This window comes from Myxine glutinosa, chromosome 5 (assembly GCF_964187855.1).
Source record: "Myxine glutinosa chromosome 5, kmMyxGlut1.1, whole genome shotgun sequence".
NCBI classification, from domain to species: Eukaryota; Metazoa; Chordata; class Myxini; order Myxiniformes; family Myxinidae; genus Myxine; species Myxine glutinosa.
The window spans coordinates 10,059,098-10,072,446 of record NC_136265.1 but is presented as its reverse complement, the minus strand read 5'-3'; the positions used below and the strand labels follow the sequence as shown (position 1 = coordinate 10,072,446).

The 13,349-nt window shown below is 55.9% G+C and overlaps 1 protein-coding gene across 6 annotated transcripts in view; it reads right to left on the bottom strand.

Annotated features, from left to right (window-relative positions):
* Window positions 1–9,542, bottom strand: part of LOC137427969 (beta-1,3-galactosyl-O-glycosyl-glycoprotein beta-1,6-N-acetylglucosaminyltransferase 3) — a 90,073-nt gene extending 80,531 nt beyond the window's left edge. For 4 of the 6 annotated variants that reach the window (XM_078777572.1, XM_078777571.1, XM_078777574.1 and 1 more), the window contains exons 1-2: window positions 9,508–9,535; window positions 1–76 (exon numbers count right to left, since the gene is read on the bottom strand). The exon at window positions 1–76 is cut by the window's left edge. The gene's annotated coding sequence lies outside the window, so the exon portion shown is untranslated. Of the gene's footprint in view, window positions 77–9,507 lie in introns of all 6 variants that reach the window. The other 2 variants (XM_078777573.1, XM_078777575.1) reach the window with 2 other exon arrangements.
* Between the last annotated feature and the right edge of the window lie 3,807 nt (window positions 9,543–13,349).

The window sequence follows — 13,349 nt, the reverse complement described above, 5'->3', positions numbered from 1 at the left end:
AGAGGACCGACCACCTGTGGTGCCGTAATCATTATCCATCATTTTTTTCATTCCATTAAAATAAAAACAATTCCGCCTGTGGGGATGAAATTTTCAAATTCCGCCCAATAACGGTGATATGTACCTGAAGTTCATATTATTTGTGGGCGTGGATAATTGAAATACGAGGCGGAGCAACATTAGTGTGAAACATTCAATTTCACTCATTCACGAATAACTCCAAAACCCGCGAAAGTAATGACGTCAGAAACAGGGCTCAACCAAATGTTCACAAGAGTTCTGATTTACTCAGCACCGAAAACAATATAAAGTACTGTACCTTGTTATAAATCATTCTAGTTTTGTTCATTTTGTAAACAATCATTTTTTATAATCTATATATATAAAGTAGAGTTGGCCTCTGTGTCTGTATCCTGATCTATCTACGATCTCTAAGATCTCGAGAACCCGTGGACGGATTTGCGAGCGGAAAGTACTGTTCGACTCGGGATGGTCCCAGGAATGTCACGGAGACATAAACATTAAAAAAATTTCGGGTTTTAAAATTAGCGTATTATTAGCACTAGCAGAAGAGAGAGGGATTCGAAGGGAGGGAGCGCAGCGCTTCTAGCGCTTCTGACTACAGCACACCTTAAAATTAAAAAAACTTCGGGTTTTAAAATTAGTGTGTTACGCGTAATTAGCGCTAGCAGAAGAGGGAGGGAATCTAAGGGAGGGAGCGCAGTGCTCCCTCCAGCGCTTCTGTTAGCGTAATTAGCGTATTTCGGAACGTTAATTTTTCAACTTCATTATTCGGAATCAGTACGTCCCAGAGAACCTTCGTAACGTTAATTTTTCAACTTCATCCGATTGACATGGGACCAACGGCATGTGACAAAGTGTGAAACATACAGGCTACATTTATTTGACGACAATGAGTTCCGACTTCCGACCTCGGTGGGATGACAGGCTGAGTCAACCCCCCTGGTGTGAAGGGGGAGGAGGAGGGGAGGGGGAAGAGAAGGGGAGGGGAACGAGGGGGAAGGGGATGGAGGGGGGGAGAGGGGTGAGGGGGAAGGGGGGGAGGGGGAGGGGGAAAGGGGTGGGAAGGGGGAGGGGGAAGGGGGAGGGGAGGGGGGGAGGGGAAAGGGGGGGGAGGGGGAGGGGAGGGGCCCTTCTTCCCCTGGGCACCCCCGCACCCTTCCCTCCCCCCCTTCCCCTCCCCCCTCCCCCCCCTTCCCCCCTCCCCCCCCATTCCCCTCCTCTTCCCCCTCCCCTCCTCCTCCCCCGCTTCCCCCTCCCCCCTCCCCCCCCGTTCCCCTCCCCTCCTCTTCCCCCTCCCCTCCTCCTCCCACTCCCGTGCAAAGCCGGGTACCTCTGCTAGTAACAATATAAAGTACTGTACTGAAGCGCGATGCTGCGCTCGCTAATGCTTACGCAAGGAGCAAGCGGACAACGCGGTTCATAAAAGAGTCTTTATTGAAAGTACTCAAACTGCAGCACTAAACTGCTCAGGGCTGCGCGCCCCGTGTATATCGTGAGGCCACGCCTCTCTCCCTGGCGTGGCCCATCCCCACTTGGTGTGCGGGGTGATGTCACCACGTCAGTGCTTTCGTGTACGCCACACGCGCCCCCCCAGAATCCCCGCGCACCTGAAGGGTCAGTTTGCGGGGCAAACGGATGACCCGGCCGAAGCGCCCCCTGGCGAATGGCGGCGTCTGGGATGCAGGGATGCCATCTGGGATGCCTCCGGCTGCAGGACCGGGGGGCGGCGTGGCGGCGGGGCTGGGCGGTGCCGGGGGTCCGCCCGCAGGGGGGCGGCCCCGACGCGGGGGTCGGGCCACTGGCGGTGGATGGTCCACGTCGAGGTGGGCCAGCTTGAGGCGGTCTACAGAAACGCGGTCGGGAGTACCGCCGATGTCCAGGGTGAAGTGCTTCGCCCCGGTCTCCAGCACGCGGAAAGGCCCGTCGTACGGAGGCCGCAGTGGTGTCCGGTGGGCATCGTGGTGGACGAAGACGTACTCCGCCGTGCGAAGCTCCGGGGCGACGTGCGTCGGTGGGTGCCCGTGGCATGCCGTTGGCACCGGGGCGAACCTCTGGGCGGTCTCTTGCAGAGCGGAGCGCCCATGGTGCCGTGGATTCGGGGAGGAACTCGCCCTGCACCCGCAGCGGTTGCCCGAAGACCAACTCCACCGCGGATGCGCGTAGGTCCTCCTTGGGGGCCGTCCGGAGGCCCAGCAGGACCCAGGGGAGCCTGTCGACCCAGCCGCCGTCGCGGAGGGTGGCCCGGAGCGCGGCCTTCAATGAGCGGTGAAATCGCTCACACAGGCCGTTAGCCTGGGGGTGGCAGGCCATGGTTCGGTGCAGCCAGACCCCGAGCCCCTGCGCGACCGCCCCCCAGAGCTCCGAGGTGAACTGGGGGCCGCGGTCGGACGAGATGTCTGAGGGGGCGCCGAACCGGGCGACCCAGGTGGCGATGAAAGCCTGCGCGACATCCGCCGCCGTCGTCGACGCCAAGGGCACGGCCTCCGGCCACCGGGTGGTGCGGTCCACCATGGTGAGGACGTGGGTGAAACCCCGCGAGGGGGGCAGAGGTCCCACCAGGTCCACGTGGACGTGGTCAAACCGGCGTTCCGGCACCGTGAACGGGGCCAACGAGGCCTGGGTGTGCCGGTGCACCTTGGCGCGCTGGCACACGAGGCACGTCCTGGCCCAGCCGCGGACGGCCTTCCGGAGGCCATGCCAGACGAACTTGTCGGCAATCAACCTTTGGGAGGCCCTCGCGCCCGGGTGGGACAGGCCGTGGATGGCGTCAAATACCTGGCGCTGCCAGCCCGCAGGCACGATGGGGCGAGGACGCCCGAGGGAGACGTCGCACAAGAGGGCCGCGCCCGCGCGGTCGAACGGCACCTTGGTGACGCGGAGGCCCGTGACGGCGGTCCGCAAGGCCTGGACGTCGGGGTCAGTGGCCTGGTCCACTGCCATCCGGGCATAGTCGATGCCGAGGTGGACTGCGTGGGCGACGGCCCGGGAAAGGCAATCCGCCACCGGGTTGTCCTTCCCCACGACGTGCCGGATGTCCGTCGTGTACTCGGACACAGCCAAGAGGTGACGCTGCTGCCGGGCCGACCACGGCTCGGTGACCTTGCCCATCGCGAAGATCAGCGGCTTGTGGTCGACGAAGGCCGTGAACGCACGGCCCTCGAGCAGATGGCGGAAGTGCCTGACCGCCAAGTGAAACCCGAGAAACTCGCGGTCGAAGGTACTGCAACGGCGTTCGGGCGGGCGAAGCTGCCGGCTAAAGAATGCCAGCGGTTGCCAAGCTCCACGCACCCATTGCTCGTGCACCGCGCCCACCGCGTAGTCCGAGGCGTCGGTGGTGAGGGCGATCGGTGCATCGGGCGCCGGGTGCGGGAGCATGGTGGCGTTAGCCAAGGCGAGCTTCGCGCCCGTGAACGCCGTGTCCATCTGCTCGGTCCAGGTAACGTCGCCTTTGCCCGGCTTACCTCGGAGAGCTTCGTGCAGGGGGCGCCGGAGCGGGGCGATACGGGGCAGGAACCGATGGTAAAAGTTCACCATGCCCAGGAACTCCTGCAGCCCTCTGATCGTGCGGGGGCGCGGAAACCCCTTCACCGCCTCCACCTTGGCCGGCAGTGGGACGGCTCCGTGCCTGGTGACACGGTGCCCCAGAAAATCGATTACGGCGGCGCCGAACCGGCACTTTGCGGGGTTCACAATCAGGCCATGCTGGCGCAGGCGTTCGAAGAGCGTGCGGAGGTGGCGTAGGTGCTCTTCGCGGGACGCGCTGGCGACGAGGATATCGTCCAGGTAGACGTAGACAAAATCCAAGTCGCGCAGGACGCTGTCCATCAGTCGCTGGAACGTCTGAGCCGCATTCTTCAGACCGAAGGGCATCCGCAGGAACTCGAAGAGTCCGAATGGCGTGATGACCGCCGTCTTCGGGACGTCCTCCGGCCTGACGGGGACCTGATGGTAGCCGCGTATGAGGTCCACCTTCGAGAAGAAGGACATGCCCGCCAAACGGGCGGAAAAGTCCTGAATGTGGGGGACGGGGTAGCGGTCGGGAGTGGTGGCGTCATTGAGAGGGCGATAGTCCCCGCACGGGCGCCATCCCCCGCCGGGCTTCGGCACGATGTGCAACGGCGACGCCCAAGTGCTCTCTGAGCGCCGAACGATGCCGAGTCGCTCCAGGATAGCGAACCCCGCTTTTGCCACCGCCAGCTTCGTCGGCTCGAGGCGGCGTGCCCGGGCATAGACCGGTGGCCCAACGGTGGGGATGTGATGGGCCACCCCGTGCTTGACGGCCCCCGCCGAGAAGGTGGGCCGCGTGAGGGCCGGGAAGCCGGCGAGGAGGCGGGTGAATGCGTCCGCTGCCGGAAGCGTACAGATCAACGTGGCCAGAACCGAACCGTTCGGCAAGCCGCTTGGCAAGCCGCTCGTTGAGCTGCTCGACGAGCTGGGCAGCGCACAAGCGAGCGAGCTGAATGTCTCGGCCTGGACAAGACGTCTGCGCTTTACGTCGACCAGGAGCCCATTAGCGCACAGGAAGTCCGCGCCAAGCAGTGCCATGGGCACGTCGGCGGTGACGAACGTCCATCGGAAAACCTGCCCTCCGAACCGCAGAGAGAGGCAGCGTTTTCCGTACGTACGGATGGGCGTCCCGTTCGCGGCAAGCAGCGCGGGGCCCCCGCCCGCGGCGTGCTTGTCTGACGTACCAGCGGGAACGACACTCACCTGCGCTCCCGTGTCGCACAGGTAACGGCGCCTGGATAAGGTGTCCGTTATGAACAGCAGGCTGCTCGAACGGCCGGCGCTCATCGCCACTATTGAGCGCCGGCCCGGGCGTTTCCCGACCTGTTGAAGGAGCATGGCGGATGACATTGCCGAGCCTCGTGGCCAAACTTGGCGTGGAACCAGCACCAGGTGGTGGAGCTGGAGGAGTGTGGCAGGCTCCGCCAGGCCGGTGGAGTTGGCGGTTTTCCCCGCAGTGGCGGTTTTCGCCACGGCGGTGGGCGGGGCATGGCGGCGGTCACGAGGGGCGTATCAGCATGCTGCGTATGCTGTGTAAGCTGATGCTGTGGATCAGCATCATCAGCAGCATCAGCAGCATCAGCCTTGAGGTCCGTGACGGCCGCACCGACGCTCGCCCGCGTATCCGAAGCCGCGAAGTACCTGTCCGCCTCGGCTGCCAATGCTCGGGGTTCCGTTAGCCCGGTCCCGGCCAACGCGAGGCGAACCTGCGCTGGAAGTTGGCGACGGAAAAGCGCCCGGAATAGAGAACCGGGGGCTTCGTCGCCCAACAGTGACAGCATATGGTCCATTCGGACCAACGGGCGCGTGTCGCCGAGCTCGGGGAGATCCAGGAGGCGGTCGGCCCGTGCGTCGTCCGTGAGGCCGAACGTGGCTAGGAGTAGCCGCTTGAGTGCCTCGTACTTGTGGCCGTCCGGTGGGTGGCGAAGGACGGACACAACTCGAGCGGCCGTGCCGGGCCCGAGGGAGGCGACGACGTGGCAGTAGCGCGTGTCGTCGCCGGTGAGGCGCCGAAGCTGAAATTGGGCTTCGGCTTGGACGAACCAGACTTCGGCCTGGGCCTCCCAAAATTCGGGAAGCTTAATCGCCATTGCCTTGTCGTTTGCCATTGCAATGGCGTCGTGTTCGGAAGGATCGCTACGGCAGATCCAACGTCGAGGTCACCAGATGAAGCGCGATGCTGCGCGCTAATGCTTACGCAAGGAGCAAGCGGACAACGCGGTTCATAAAAGAGTCTTTATTGAAAGTACTCAAACTGCAGCACTAAACTGCTCAGGGCTGCGCACCCCATGTATATCGTGAGGCCACGCCTCTCTCCCTGGCGTGGCCCATCCCCACTTGGTGTGCGGGGTGATGTCACCACGTCAGTGCTTTCGTGTCTGCCACAGTACCTTGTTATAAATCATTGTAGTTTTGTTCATTTTGTAAACAATCATTTTTTATAATAACAATATAAAGTACTGTACCTTATTATAAATCAATGTAGTTTTGTTCATTTTGTAAACAATTATTTTTTATGATAACAATATAAAGTACTGTACCTTGTTATAAATCATTGTAGTTTTGTTCATTTTGTAAACAATCATTTTTTATAATAACAATATAAAGTACTGTACCTTGTCATAAATCATTGTAGTTTTGTTCATTTTGTAAACAATCATTTTTTATAATAACAATATAAAGTACTGTACCTTGTTATAAATCATTGTAGTTTTGTTCATTTTGTAAACAATCATTTTTTATAATAACAATATAAAGTACTGTACCTTGTTATAAATCATTGTAGTTTTGTTCATTTTGTAAACAATCATTTTTTATAATTACAATTTTCACACTCAAGTTAGGGTTACACACTTTGGTGAGGGACTGGTATGTGAGAGGAATTGGTGTGAATGGCTGATCCAATGAATACCAGATACTCGGTGTGTAAGTAACTCGGGGCTTGCAGCATGTTTTACAAATCGTGAAGGTGAAACATCTGGAGACATGGACCATGCAGCGATGGTGTGTGAGCGTGAGGGTGTGTGAGAGTGAGGATGTGTGAGAGCGATGATTTGTGAGCGCGAGGGTGTGTGAGCGCGAGGGTGTGTGAGCGCGAGGTTGTGTGAGAGCGAGGTGGTGTGAGAGTGATGGTGTGTGAGAGCGATGCAATATGAGAGCGATGGTGTGTGAGAGCGATGGTGTGTGAGAGCGATGGTGTGTGAGCGTGAGCCCAGCGATGGTGTGTGAGCGTGAGTCCAGCGATGGTGTGTGAGCATGAGCCGAGCGATGGTGTGTGAGCGCGAGGCCAGCGTTGGTGTGTGAGCACGAGCTCAGTGATGGTGTGTGAGCATGAGCCTATCGGTGGTTTGTGAGCATGAGCCCATCAATGGTGTGCGAGCATGAGCCTGGCGATGGAGTGCGAGCGCGAGCCTGTCGATGGTGTGTGAGCGCGATTCTGGCAATGATGTGTGAGCATGAGCCGAGCGATGATGTGTGAGCGTGAGCCAAGCGATGATGTGAGCGCAAGCCCAACGATGATGTGAGCGCGAGCCCAACGATGATGTGAGCGCGAGCCCAACGATGATGTGAGCGCGAGCCCAGCGATGTGAGTGCGAGCCCAGTGATTTGTGAGTGCGAGCCAAGTGATGTGCAAGCATGGGCCGAGTGGTGATGTGTGAGCTCGAGCCTAGCGATGGTTTGTGAACGTGAGCCCTGCAATGTGTGAGCGCGAGCCAAGCGATGATGTATGAGCGCGAGCCAAGCGATTATGTGTGAGCACGAGCCCAGTGATTATGTGTGAGCGCGAGCACAGTGATTGTGTGTGGGCGCGAGCCCAGTGATGGTGTGTGGGCGCGAGCCCAGTGATGGTGTGTGGGCGCGAGCCCAGTGATGGTGTGTGGGCGCGAGCCCAGTGATGGTGTGTGGGCGCGAGCCCAGTGATGGTGTGTGGGCGCGAGCCCAGTGATGGTGTGTGGGCGCGAGCCCAGTGATGGTGTGTGGGCGCGAGCCCAGTGATGGTGTGTGGGCGTGAGCCCAGTGATGGTGTGTGAACGCGAGCCCAGCGATGATATGTGAGCATGATCTTAGCAATGCTTTGTGAGCGCGAGCCCAGTGATGATGTGTGAGCGCAAGCCCAGCGATGATGTGTGAGCACGAGCCAAGCGATGATGTGTGAGCATGCACCTAGTGATGATGTGCGAGCGCGAGCCCAGTGATGGTGTGTGAGCATGAAACGAGCGATGTGTGAGCGCGAGCCGAGCGATTGTTTGTGAGCGTGAGCTGAGCGAGGGTGTGTGAGCATGAGATGAGCAATGGTGTGTGAGCGTGAGCTCAGATGTGGTGTGTGAGCGTAAGCCTAGCGGTTGTTTGTGAGCGTGAGCCTGGCGATGGTGGGTGAGCGCGAGCCTGGCGATGGTGTGTGAGCACGAGCTCAGTGATGGTGTGCGAGCACGAGCCCAGTGATGGTGTGTGAGCATGAAACGAGCGATGTGTGAGCACGAGCCGAGTAATGGTTTGTGAGCATGAGCCAAGCAATGGTGTGTGAGCACGAGCCCAGTGATGGTGTGTGAGCGCGAGCCCAGTGATGGTGTATGAGCACGAGCCCAGTGATGGTGTGTGAGCACGAGCCCAGTGATGGTGTGTGAGCACGAGCCCAGTGATGGTGTGTGAGCACGAGCCCAGTGATGGTGTGTGTCAGCGCGAGCCCAGTGATGGTGTGTGAGCGCGAGCCCAGTGATGGTGTGTGAGCGCGACCCCAGTGATGGTGTGTGAGCGCGAGCCCAGTGATGGAGTGTGAGAGCGAGCCCAGTGATGGTGTGTGAGCGTGAGCCGAGTGATGGTGTGTGAGCGTGAGCCGAGTGATGGTGTGTGAGCATGAGCCGAGTGATGTGTTAGCGCGAGCCCAGTGATGGTGTGTGAGCACGAGCCTAATGATGATGTGTGAGCGCTAGCCGAGTGATGATGTGAGCGCGCGCCTAGCGATGGTTTATGAGCGTGAGCCGAGCGATGGTTTGTGAGCGTGAGCCAAGCGATGTGTGGGTGCGAGCCGAGCGATTGTTTGTGAGCGTGAGCTGAGTGAGGGTGTGTGAGCGTGAGCTGAGCAATGGTGTGTGAGCGTGAGCTCAGGGATGGTGTGTGAGCGTGAGCCTAGCGGTGGTTTGTGAGCATGAGCCCAGCAATGGTGTGTGAGGGTGAGCCTGGCGATGGTGTGTGAGCGCGAGCCCAGCGATGATGTGTGATCATGTTCCTCGCGATGGTTTGTGAGCGCGAGCCGAGCGATGCTTTGTGAGCGTGAGCTCAGGGATGGTGTGTGAGCGTGAGCCTAGCGATGGTTTGTGAGCGTGAGCCGAGCGATGCTTTGTGAGCGTGAGCCTGGCGATGGTTTGTGAGCGTGAGCCTAGCGATGGTTTGTGAGCGTGAGCCTAGCGATGGTTTGTGAGCGTGAGCCTAGCGATGGTTTGTGAGTGCGAGCCGAGCGATGCTTTGTGAGCGTGAGCCTCGCGATGGTTTGTGAGCGTGAGCCTAGCGATGATTTGTGAGCGTGAGCCAAGCGATGGTGTGTGGACGCGAGCTCAATGAAAAGGAAAGGAAACGCAAATGGGAATGAAGATGGGGATTTCAAACAAAAATTATGCAATTTTATACACCTTTGATGTTTCACATGGTACCCGGTGGGCGCTCACATGGTACCCGGTGGGCGCTCACATGGTACCCGGTGGGCGCTCAAATGGTACCCGGTGGGCGCTCACATGGTACCCGGTGGGCGCTCACATGGTACCCGGTGGGCGCTCACATGGTACCCGGTGGGCGCTCACATGGTACCCGGTGGGCGCTCACATGGTACCCGGTGGGCGCTCACATGGTACCCGGTGGGCGCTCACATGGTACCCGGTGGGCGCTCACATGGTACCCGGTGGGCCCTCACATGTGTATGGGGAAACAACCAACATTAAGGAGAGGTTATTAAGTGGGAAAGCCATATAAAGGTAAACCAACCTTTCGTACCTCGTCGATATGCTTGGAGGACCGACCACCTGTGGTAATCATTATCCATCGTTTTTCATTCCATTAACCATTAAAATATAAAAAACTCCGCCTATGTGGATGAAATTTCAAATTCCGCCCAATGACGGTGATATAATTATGTACCTGAAGGTCGTATTCTTTGTGGGCGTGGCTATTTGAAAGACGAGGCGGAGCAACATTAGTGTGAAACATTCAAATCTCTCATTCACGAATAACTCCAAAACCCGCGAAAGTGATGACGTCAGAAACAGGGCTCAACCAAATGTTCACGAGAGTTCTGATTTACTCAGCACCGAAAACAATATAAAGTACTGTCCCTTGTTATAAATCATTGTAGTTTTGTTCATTTTGTAAACAATCATTTTTGATAATAACAATATAAAGTTTTCGACCTGATATAATCCCCATGCCCATCGCACTTTGCTCTCTCTGCTCTCGGCTCGCTCTGGCTGCCCTCTTGTCGTGGTCCTTTGAGCTGGCTGTCCTCCGTGCTAGTTCATCTTTCCTGCGCTCGACCTTCGTTCCTCGTGCTGGTGCTTCGTTCGAGCTGAGGTCGTCATCCACGCTGAATCGTTCCTCGACCGGGATCGTCGTTTGTGCTGACTTTGACACGGCGGCTCGTCCTGCGGACCTCCTTCAAGTTGCGCATTCTGAGCGGCCGTGAGCTGCGCAGGGAAGCGGGCGCACCCAAGTCCGCGGCTGCAGCACGTTGCTCGGCACGAGGCCGATTCATTCCCTGTTAACCTGTTAACCTGTGAATTCATCCCCTGTCTGTGTGTGAAGGCGCCTGTTGGGATTTAGATCGGTAAGCATGAGTAAGTTAAGTCTGATTTTCATCCTTTTTCTGTGAATAATAAATAAAAGCCGTGTACATTTTTGTTCCTTTCAAACCTGTTCGAGTACATCTTTTCCCCCATTGGCCTAGCATAACCCAAACCGAATTTGACTTGAATTAGGCCCATAAATCATGCAGGATAACGCTGCGACCCACACCATGCGACCCGCTCGGCGCACTTGATTGGCATAAGGTGTGGGAATGCGAAGGTTCAATCCCCGGTCCTCCTGGCCTCGTAAGGTATTCGGGTCGTGACCGCTAACCCTTTGACCCGTGACAGGGAGATTGGCAATTGAAGTTGCTTGGCAACCCGTCGACCGCGAGTTTAGCCGCGGCCAAAACTTTCGCGGGGCCAAAACTGCAATTATTTGTATTTGTATTTGTATTTGTATTTGATCTATTACTATTACTATGCTCTACAAAAAAACAAAGGCAAGTAAAATGCAGATCATTTTTCATTGCTGTCACATGTCTTCCAGTTTTACAGAATACAGACTATCGTTAGACTTTCTCTCTCACCTTTGACAAAACTCAGCTCCACCCAATGCCGAAATCTGTTTTCCAGTCTTTCTTGCCATTTTGAGCGATTTGCTTATATATTGACATGAGGAACGGGCTTCTACGTCATACACGGCCGTGTAATTAGCACCAATCCTAAACAACCCACCGCTTAGAGGATAAAAATAATTGCAGATGAGAAATTGCAGTTGAAATTGTATTTGAAAGACGAGGCGGAGCAACATTTTTTTTTTTTTTTTTTTTTTTTTTGTATACAAGATCGAGGCTCGTGAAAGAGCTAACATTAATCACACAAAAAGACAAACCGACACACAAAACACAAAAAACAAGGGGAGCGGCAGACAAGATGGGGAGAGAGGGGGAAGGACACAAAAGAGAGGGGGAAGAGGGGGAAGGACACAAACACAACATTTGAGAGCAGGGACATCGGGAGGACTTGGGGGGAGGTGGGAGAGGATTAAAACATATGAACACTGCAAGGACTCTGGGGTGAATTACCGGGGGTAGAAAAGATCAAGGTTTTCGATGGGGGACGATAAGAGATGGTTGTGAACAGCTGTTTTAAAGACCTGGAGGGAGGAGTGGGATTGAGGGAGTGGGGGAGTTTGTTCCAGAGGCGGGAGAAAAGGGGAATGAAAGAGTGAAGGTGAGCAGAGAGCCTAGACTTTGGCAGTTTAACCATAAGAGGGTTGCAGGCAGATCTTGTGCGACCTGAAGGAATATTGGGGGGACAGAGCACAGAGAGAGCTGGGGGAGCAAGGCCGGAGAGGAGTCGGTAGAAGACAGAAAGACCACCAACCTGCCTGCGGTGAGTGAGTGAAAGGCCCTCGGCGTTGACTACATCGCAGGAGATTCCAATGATTCTGAAAGCTTTGGCCTCAACAGCGTGAAGCCGAGCAAGGTGTGAGGCAGGAGCACCAGCCCAGAGGGGGGAACAGTATTCCATTGAGCTGCGGATGAAAGCCTTGTATGTGGTGAGGAGCTCAGGTGTGCCAAGGAAGGACTTCGCACGACGGAGGATGCCCAGTCGGCGACTGGCTTTGGAGGCCAGCTTGGAAATGTGGTTTTCCCAAGAAAGATCATGGCAGATAGTGAGACCCAAAAGCTTGAGCGACAGAACTTCTTGGAGAGGATTGTTGAGAAAGTAGATGGGAGGGTTGTCCAGTCGGTCCTTTCGGAGAGACATTGTAAGAGTGTGAGATTTGTCAGGATTGAAAGACATGTTCCACTTGTTTGACCAGTCTGTGATTTTGTCCAGGTCTGCAGAGAGTGAGGAGGCTGCAGACTGCCGATCTGAGGGATGAGGAATGGAGCGACAGAGAGTAGAGTCGTCAGCAAAGAGATAGAGAGGATTTTCAAGAGAGTCAGAGAGATCATTGATGAAGACCAGAAAAAGCACAGGGCCCAGAACACGACCTTGGGGAACTCCAGCCTGAACAGGAAGAGGAGATGAGAGAAACCCATTCAGGGCCACACGTTGACTACGACCAGAGAGGAAGTCTGCCAGCCATGCATGGAGATTTCCATGGATACCAAAGGAGGAGAGTTTGGAGAGCAGAGCAGGGTGCCAGACCGTATCGAAGGCACGTGAAATGTCAAGGGAGACAGCTCTAATTTCCTGTTTGGCGTTGAGGACCTCCATCCATTGTTGAGAAAGCAGAAGCAGCATGTCCAGAGTAGAGTGACCAGGTCTGAAACCAAATTGATGATCAGAGATCAAGCCATTGGAGAAGAGGAAAAATTTAATATCTGAAGCAATGATGGATTCCATGACTTTGCTGATAATTGGGAGAAGGCTGATTGGTCTGTAGTTGCTGGGATCTGTTTTTGCACCTTTTTTGTGCAAAGCGGTGATGTTGGCTGATTTCCAAGCAGATGGCAGATGACCTTGAGCAAAAGAGAGGGTGAAGAGAACAGAAAGAGGGAGTGAAAGAGCAGAAGAACATGATTTTAGGACCCGTGGGCTGATGCCGTCAGGACCAGTTGCAGAATCAGCGTCGAGGGTTGACAGAAACTTTTCCACCTTGTCAGGAGGAAAGGACACAGAGTCCAGGAGCAGCTGGGTATGACTGGGTACGGTGGGTACAGAGAGGGATGGGTTTGGGACACAAGATTTAGAGGCAAACACAGAGTTGAGGCATTCAGCTTTTTCACGTGCGGAGTCAGCCGTTAAGCCGTTTGAGGTGAGGGAGGGGATGGAGGGGGAACAAACACCAGAAACAGATTTGACCAGACGCCACCAGGATTTGGAAGAGGGAGACAGATAAGAGAGTTCGGTCTTGAGAATGGTGAGATATTGTTTCCTGGCTCTCCTGAGGGTGGACACACACTTGTTTCGGGCTTTGTGAAAGGAAATGAGATTAGTGTGAAACATTCAATTCTCTCATTCACGAATAACTCCAAAACCCGCGAAAGTGATGACGTCAGAAACAGGGCTCAACCAAATGTTCACGAGAGT